Raw genomic sequence first — 8843 nt, 5'->3', positions numbered from 1 at the left:
AAAAGACTTGTACAAGAATGTTCATAGCTGTGCCTTGTGGTGGCCAAAAATTGGAAAATGAGGGGATGCTCTTCAATTGGAGAATGGCTGAACAAATTGTGGTATATGTTGGTGATGGAATACTATTGTGCTCAAAGGAATAATAAAGTGGAGGAATTCCATGGGAACTGGAACAACCTTCAGGAAGTGATGCAGAGCAAAAGGAGCAGAACCAGGAAAACACTGTATACAGAGACTGAAACACTGTGGTACAATCGCATGTAATGAACTCCTCCATTAGTGTCAATGCAATGTCCCTGAACATTCTGCAGGGATCTAGGAGAAAAAATTCTATCCACAAACAGAGGACAAATTGTGGAAGTAAAAACACTGAGGAAAAGTAACTGCTTGACTACAGGGGTTGACAAGACATGATTGAGGAGACTCTAAATGAGCACCCTAATGCAAATACCAAAAACATGGAAATGGGTTTGAATCAAGGACACATGTGATACCCAGTGGAATCGCACATCGGCTATAGGAGGGGTTGGGGGGCGGGGGAAGAAAATTATCTTAGTTTCTAATGAATAATGTTTGAAAACGAACAAATAATAAAACAATGTTTAGATATTAAAAAATAAGACACTTAAAAAAAGTAGGGTTCAGCATCCTCTGTGAAAAATACAGTCTCAAGAGTATAGTCTGGAGAGGTTAAGTGACATGCATATTCAAGACAAAACTTGAACCCAAGTCGTCCTGGCTTCAAGGCTGACTTACTACTTATGATACCATGCTACCTCTGCTAGCACGTTAAGTTTTATGGCTTCAAATCCCAAGCTTTTGTCATACTGTACTATCAGTGTAAACAGGGTAGAAAGTAATGGATTTTCCCTCCAAATCCTCCAAATCCTCAACTAGATAGTCATTGAGTCAATGAGTAGAATGTTCAAGCTGATCAAGATCATGTAGTCTAAATACCCTCTAAAGGCAAAACTAAGAGGAAATCATTTTAGGTTTGAAGTATAGAATAATAATAGCTATTAATTAAGCAGCACTTTATGGAAGGTTTTGAAATCATTTTACATAAATTATATCATTTGATCTTCATAACAACCCTATGAAGTAGGTGTGATTATTGTCCTCATTTTACAAGAGAAGCTGAGGCACAGAAAAATGTATGTAATTTTTTCCTGGGATACACAGCTAGAAAGTATGTGAGAAGGAATTTGAGCTTGTTTTCCTGACTTAAAATCCATCAATTTTTATGCCTTGTCACCAAGATTTCTCTAATATAGTAGCCCTTTCAGACTGACCTTCCTAGATTGGCCCTACCATTTTCAGATGGATAACTAGAGAAAATAGGACTTTGGGAAGCATGTAGAATTAAGAGCTAGCATATAAAGTATCAAGGAAGGCCTTTGGGATATATAGTATTCCTTTTTAAAGGCTTCCCTTTATAAAAGCTTAATTATATTCCCATGATGAAGACCATTATGGCAATGCATCAGTGATATATCCAGAATATGAATTGGACTCTTTGAACCAACTGGTAATACTGAGTCTTCCTGTTCTAACCCCGAGAATCTTAATTTTATAGATGATGTGTTTGTGAAGTTACTTATTCATGTGTATGGATTGTTGTGAGGATCTGATGAGATGATATTTATTTGCAGAGTACTTTATAAACCTTAAAGCACTGGAGAAATGCTATTATTATTATCTTCTGCATGCAATCTGACTTGATCTTTATAACTGTTGATGTCCTTTTGTTTTTTCCTCTAACATTGCCATGGGACAGTTAGGTGGTACAATGGAGAGAGTAGTGGACCTGAAGTCAGAAAGGTTACTCTTCCTTAGTTCAAATCTGGCTTCAGACACTTGCTAACTGTGTGACCCTGGGAAAGTCACTTAACTCTGATTGCCTCAGTTTGTTCATCTGTAAAATAAGCTGGAAAAGGAAAATGGCAAACCACTCCAAAATCTTTGCTAAGAAAAAAGAGTCATACATGATTGAATAACAATAATCCCCATATAAATAACCTTACATCTGGCTTTTTTGGTTTACGTAGGTATTTTTAAAGGCACCTATATTCTCTTCTGTTAGACTGTAAACACCTTGAAGGCAGAACCTGTTTAGATTGAGCACCCTAAAGAGGAGGGACTTTTTTTTTTTACCTTTCTGACCATCCCTAGCACTTAGCACCATACCTGGCACATAGCACATGCTTAATAAGTGTTTACTGACTAACTGTTTCACCTTTGTCTTTCTATCCCTAGTACCAAATACTGTGTCTGGCACACAGTAGACTGTGCATGTTTATTTGCTTGCTTGATGGCGCCTATACCAATAGATATACTAAAATGCAATGTATTTCCGGTGACTGTGTGACTTGGGGGAGAAAGAAAATACAAAATAAAAGATTTATTTTTATTGAAATAGATAAAATATTCTTCTAGGGACAAGTTAATAAACTCATGGTTAGATTCCAGAGAGATTCCTGGACTTGATGAGTAGGGAGTGTTGGGGGGAAATGAAACATACATATCAAATTAATGCTGTCCTTCCTAATGGGGCTATGGGGAGGAGGTTCCCTAGAAGCCTCTGGCTTTAGATTGGGTCCTGGAACATGTTGTTGGGTCATAGGATTCTTTTGTTGTTGTTGTGAGTGAGCAGAAATTATCTCACATAAATAGCATTTCCTCTCCAGTACTTCCCCTCAACTTTAGAAGTATCCTTCCAAAAAATGAGTTATTCAGCCAGACTTTTCCCCAGAGCTTCTCATGTTTCTGTCTCGATTCTGCTCCTGCAATAAACAGAATCCTTATAAAAGCATTTCTAGAATGCATGGGCTATAGCAGCCAACTCAAAGGAGGTAGGAGAGAAGCTGCATTTTTACATATCTTTGTATTTTGTGCCAAAGGTAGCTGCCTGGCTTTTCATAGCAGACTGATTACAAACAGTTCCTTTAATGGCAATTGTGTGACCCTCTTCCCTCCCCCAAAACTATTTTTCAATGACCAATAGAATTTTAGATCTTCAGACAACTCTAGGAGGTCAACTTAGTCATTGCATACTCTTCTCCCCTCTTCCCCCACCACAGGCTACCCCTTTTCTAGGCAGGACAAAACCTAAACTATTCAAACTAATCAATCCTATTCTTAAAGACTTCAAGATAACAATGCCATGATTTCCCTTAATAACCTTTCTTTTTTTTTTCTGGGAAGGCTTTTTGTCTCCTCTATGTCTGGCCTAATCTCACTTGCAAATTTTAAAAGTCTGTTTTCTCTAGTTCTGTTCTGGGCAGAGACCTTATTCTTTAAATATTAGCTGCTGTTAGTGAGAAGTGTGTTAATTTTCTTTCACTGGTGTCCCTGAGGTTTTACCTGGCATTCCTCTGAAACTCTATAACCAGATGATCACAATGGAATGTTCTCTTTCAGGACTAACATGACTTAGAAGATAAGAAATGGACAGGTTGGCAGAAGAGGAAATATTTCATGATTCCAAAGGCAGTGACAAGCATTGTTTTCATTAGCTGATCATTCTACCCTTCCAAGCAGGCGAGTGTATCCTGATTCCTAACTAGTAAACAGTACTCTCAAGATTCCAAAATTGGTGGAGCAGCTAGGTGACTCAGTGGGTTGAGAGTCCCAGATGGGGGATCCTGGGTTCAACTCTGGCCTCCAATACTTCCTAGCTGTGTGGCCCTGGGCAAGTCTCTTAATCCCCATTGTCTACCCCTCACTGCCCTTCTGCCTTGGAACCAATATACAATATTGATTCTAAGATGGAAGGCAAAAAAAAAAATAGATCCCAAATTTGGAAGAATAGCTAATGAATTACATAAGAAATGACATCTAGGATAAGTTCTTGGAAGGGATATTTAGAAGTGGAAGAAAAGAGGTCCGACTGGACATCTGATTTAAAGAATAACATAAAACTGTAGCCATCTACTAAATCAGTGAAGGAAAATGGAAAACATAATGGATTTAGAGCCAGAGGTCTGGTGGTTGAATCTTATTTGCCACCATCCCAGCTTTGGAACAGTCAGCCAATATCCCTGGATCCCAATTTCCTCATCAGTAAAATGAGAGAGTTCAACTAAATGTTCTCTGAGGTCCATTCCGGTTCTATTTCTATAAACCCATGTAGGACCTAACTAAATGATCTCTGGCTTTAAAGTTCTGATTTTTCACACCTTGGTATCTCTAGATAGATATTACCTCTTGGTACATGGAGTGTAAGGGACTACTTGGCTTTATGATGTTTCCAATCACTTTCCGCAGATATTACTAATAAATGGTAAAAAAAAAAAAGTAAAATATTGTAAAGCATTAAAAAAGAATAGGTTTAAATTGAGTAATTTGTCGAGTAGATCTAGACAAATTTCTTTACAAAAGGATCTCCTCCCCCAAGTGTCTTTCTCCAATGCAGAAAAAGACCTCGGTTTTTAAGTGATTTGAGGGACATAATCATCTCTCATGAACCCTTGCCAGTTTAAAATATATTTACACATTCAAGTAATAAATATAACAATAGAACATCCCTCCTATTAACCAATAGTTCTCTCTCACACATTTAAAACACTCTGTGGGAAGAATGAATATGCATCAAGTATCATCAATAGGAAAGAATTTTCCTTTTCGAAAAATAGAAATTACTTATATAATTTGTGACATAAATCAGACTTTTCCCATGTTTCCCTTGTGTCCATTCTAAATCTAATCAATTGAACCTTTTTGTCCAATTATATTCCCCACAAGGTAAATAAGACTCCTAAGTTCTTCTGTTCTGGGGGAAATCTTTGTTGGGTTTTCCCCAGAGACACTGTTCCCAGAGCTTTGGCTCTGTGCATTTTCTAGCCCTTAACTCGGTGTAGTGACCAATCAGAGTGTTGTCTTCCTTTTCCTGATTAAAGATTTGTTCTTTCTTAAAAAAAGGCTCTTACATTAGCTACTTATATGTCATTTTAATTTCTTTTTTCCAGATGATGTCAATACAATTTTTAATATTTATTTCCTGACACTTTGATTTCAGAGTTCTCTCCCTCCCTTCAAACTCATTCCAAGAAGAAAGGTAACATGATATAGTTTGTACCTATATTATCTCATAATACATACTTCCATGTTCATCATGTTGGCAGGACACATAATATTAAAGACTGAGTTGATAATGTGAATATCAATTAATTATTTATTATAAAGCCAGAAGATCCTTCAAGGGGCCATTAATCCCTTATCGAGTCTTATTCAATACCATTTTATTGATGAAACAGAAAGTTTGAGGAGAAAGAAGAGACATCCCTATGTGCCCAATTAGGATTAAAATAAATTTGGGGATAATATAGCCATCACAGCCCGTAGTGAGGCATATTTGGACTAATGATTAAAGAGTAGACTGCAGAACACACTGAGGTTTAAGACTTGAGACCATCCAACATCACCTCGGAGAGTTGTTCTCCCAAAGGATAATGATGGCAGTGTGTGACGAGTAATAAAAGTCAGAATAGAGTTTTGTAATGCTGCTTCCCATCTCACCCCTGTACCTTAAATGGACTGCCTTAAGCAAGTCATTCTTCTTCTTCTCTGCCTCTAGGTAAGCTCACCTTCCCACAGGAGGGAGCTGGACTGTTTGATGTGGAAGGTCCCTTCTAGTGGTAAAAATATGTGATTCTCTCCTCTAAAGGAGACTTTTTGCTCCTCTCACATGTGTAGGGATCCTGACAGAGTCATGCTTGGGTCATGTGGGGGAGGAAAAGGTGGTGTGCCACAGGGATGGATTTTCCTAGCCCTTACCAGCACAGTCCAGGTTTCTGAATCCATGCCTAGAGGTGGGGCAGGGAGGGCTTTCCCTGCACCCACACATATTATGATTAAGGTTGGGGTGGGAAGCTATTGAGTGCAAACAGAAACTTTCAGTTTTATTTCCAGCCCAGCCTTCCTCTGGCCTGACTCACTCGGTGATGCCACAGTCTCATGTTTGTGACCTAACACAGTGGATCACCATGGAACTCACACAGACCCTAGACTGTTGAGGAGCACCAACGGAGATGAGCTGGACAGTTCCGGAAAAAGAAATAAACCTGATTTTGACACACAGAGAGGCCACATTTCAAATCTGGACTCCCAAGTCCTCATGTGGGCACTTCCACCGCTGATAAAAATGGACACCTGGATACCTCAGGGTCTATTGGAGCACCCAAGTTTGGATTTAAGGTAACCAAATACAAATAAATATCCCAGTGATCGACAGAGACAAGGAAAGGGAAAAGGGAAAAAGCTTAGGTAGCAATGCCATTTCCACACCCTTCTTCCAGCATGTGGCAATGGCTCTAATAAAGGAAAAAGAACATGTCAGGATGACTATAGAGTTCATCATCTTATTTGATGGTCTCTGACCTTTTATGAGATTCCAGGGTCAGGATAAACTGATCCAACATTCCATAGTTCTGGGTAAACCAAAGTACACTATGAGAAAAATGGAATCTTTTTCCTCCATTCCATGTGTCTCTGTGTCATTCTGTGTATCTAGGGTCACTGTATCACTGTCAGGAGCTCTTCATTTTTATTTATGTGCCATGGACCTTTGGGTATTCTGATGAGAGAGAGAGGGGGGAAAATTTTATTAAATATCTCCTACATGTCAGACACTGTGCTAATCATGTTAAAAAGTATTCACTTATTTGATGCTCATAACAACCTTGGGAGGTAGGTGCTATTATCACCCCCCCTAATTTTATAGTTGGGGAAACTGAGGCAGGCAGAAGTTAAACTTGCCACGGTTATGCATTTCGATTTGAACTTAGTTCTTTCTAAATCTGGGCCCAGTGCCTCTATTCACCTTCCTATCTAGTTACCTTGAAATTTGGGTTAGCCAAATGGTGAAACCTATGGACTCTTCAGAATAATGTCTGTTATGTTTAAATAATGTGCGAAATGTTTAACATACATTTAAATTAAAAAAAATAAATAACAATATATAAGTAAAATAAAGAAAATAAAATGTGAAAATAAATTGCAAAAGATCACCAAGGAGATCAATTAAAATAGTTATGAAAACAAAAAGGAACTATAGACCTTAGGTAAAGAATCCTTGGTGGATGAGAATGAGATGGGGGTGGGTGGGGAAGCAGGGCTTGAGGGCTGACTGGCCAGGAAAAGCCATTCTCATCACCTGAACTGCCTCCCCAGGCTAATATTCCAAGGAATTGCACATTTCCCTGACATAAGCAACCCTGTATCAACAGACTGTTTCCCAGCAGGGCTTGTGGCTTACAAGTAATGTGAAGGTCTTTTTATAACTGTCGATGTTTAATTTAAAAGGAAGGTCGGAATCAGCGGTAAGGGGAGGGGAATGTTGTGAACTACAAACCGACTGAAATGGAGAAAAATCATAAATACCAGAGTGTCGGATTATTTGAGCGTCTCTTGAAGTCGAATAATGAACCTTCTTCATGTTCTGCTTTTCTGGATTTGGCTTCCTCTGACAAATTTGCAGGCATTAGGGTCTGTCTGGAATTCATTCCAAGTTGGAGGGTTACTATTTTTTTAAAGCTCTTTTAACATTTTGCAGCTGAGGCAGCCCCCGGAGCAGGAAGCTTGAGAGGGAAGCATTACCAAATATGTCTTTTCTCTTGCCCATATCTTTTATTTCCACAGGAAAAGAAGACAGACGCTGGCAACGGACAGTGTACCAGTGAGGGCCCAGCAACAGCAGGCTGCCTCTGCAGACAAGACAGGAGAAGTCCATCAAATACCCTATTTTAAGAAGAGGAAGCTGTTCTAGGGAGCAAGAAGTCTGAGAAGTTTCCATGAGTTCTCAGGCTCATTCTGAAATGGGCATCACCTCTGCTTATCTATTTGCCCAAATCCACCACCATTAAGAAAAAGCTTGTTCCCTTAGTCCTGTGATTCAGTGTCATCATTTAAGTGCTGTGTTAGAGAGTGATGGTGTACATGACCTGAACTATCTAGGCACTTATTAGGAGGGCTATTTTTCTTATTATTTGGCAAACGTAACTTCTCTAATTTGATGACAGTGAGAACCACGTTGTTCTAGACTCGTTTGTTCTACAACTGCCCATTAAATACCTCTTATCTTCAATGGAGTAGTTCGGTGGATACAAATCCAGGTCTGGAGTCAGGAAGACTCATCTCAGTTCAAATCCAGCCTCAGACACCTATCAGTTAGGTGATTCTGCCCTGGGCAAATCTTTTAACCCTATTTGCCTCAGTTTCCTCATTTATAAAATGAATTGGAGAAAGAAATGGCAAACTACTCCAGTACCTTTGCCAAGAAGATTCTGAAGGGGGTAATGAAAAGTTGGACACAACTGATCAACTAAACCATAATTAGAAATCTTCAGTAGATACTAAAGGATATATACAAAGATAAATTGGGCACGTTCCTATCCTCAACAAGTTTATTATCTAGTATGGTAGATAAAGCATGTATACAGATAATTATATGGGGAAAAGGATTTCTTAGGGGAGAAGGTCCTATGTAACTTCAGGTTACACTAAATCTTGAGGTGCCTGTCAATGCCTCTCCCCCCTTTCACCCTGATTTAATATCTGTAAGTTAGAGTTTTTCTTACAACTATAATATACTGTAGGCTATGATCATGCAAATTCAATAATCATTTATTAAGATTCTTTTTTATATAAAGCATCTGAAATAGTATAAGATGGCAGAGTATTGAATCTGGAGTTAGAAAAAAAATCTAGAATCCCCTGTTGACTAATACTAACTCTGTGACCATGAGGGAGATGACTTAACTTTTCTGAGCATGAGGCAAGAATTCTAAATTAAGATTAGTAAATGGCGATACCTAATGAGTGGGGAAAGAATTGATACCAGGAAT

General features: G+C 38.7%; 1 long non-coding RNA gene across 1 annotated transcript; it reads left to right on the top strand.

Moving 5' to 3' along the window:
• The first annotated feature begins 5658 nt into the window (after nucleotides 1-5658).
• Nucleotides 5659-7881, top strand: LOC103095094 (uncharacterized). The gene is made up of 2 exons (XR_462968.2): nucleotides 5659-6195; nucleotides 7639-7881. It is a non-coding gene; the product is annotated as an uncharacterized LOC103095094 (long non-coding RNA).
• The last annotated feature ends 962 nt before the right edge of the window (nucleotides 7882-8843 follow it).

The sequence above is a fragment of the Monodelphis domestica genome, chromosome 2 (assembly GCF_027887165.1).
Source record: "Monodelphis domestica isolate mMonDom1 chromosome 2, mMonDom1.pri, whole genome shotgun sequence".
NCBI lineage: Eukaryota > Metazoa > Chordata > Mammalia > Didelphimorphia > Didelphidae > Monodelphis > Monodelphis domestica.
This window is presented reverse-complemented; position numbering and strand designations above follow the sequence as displayed.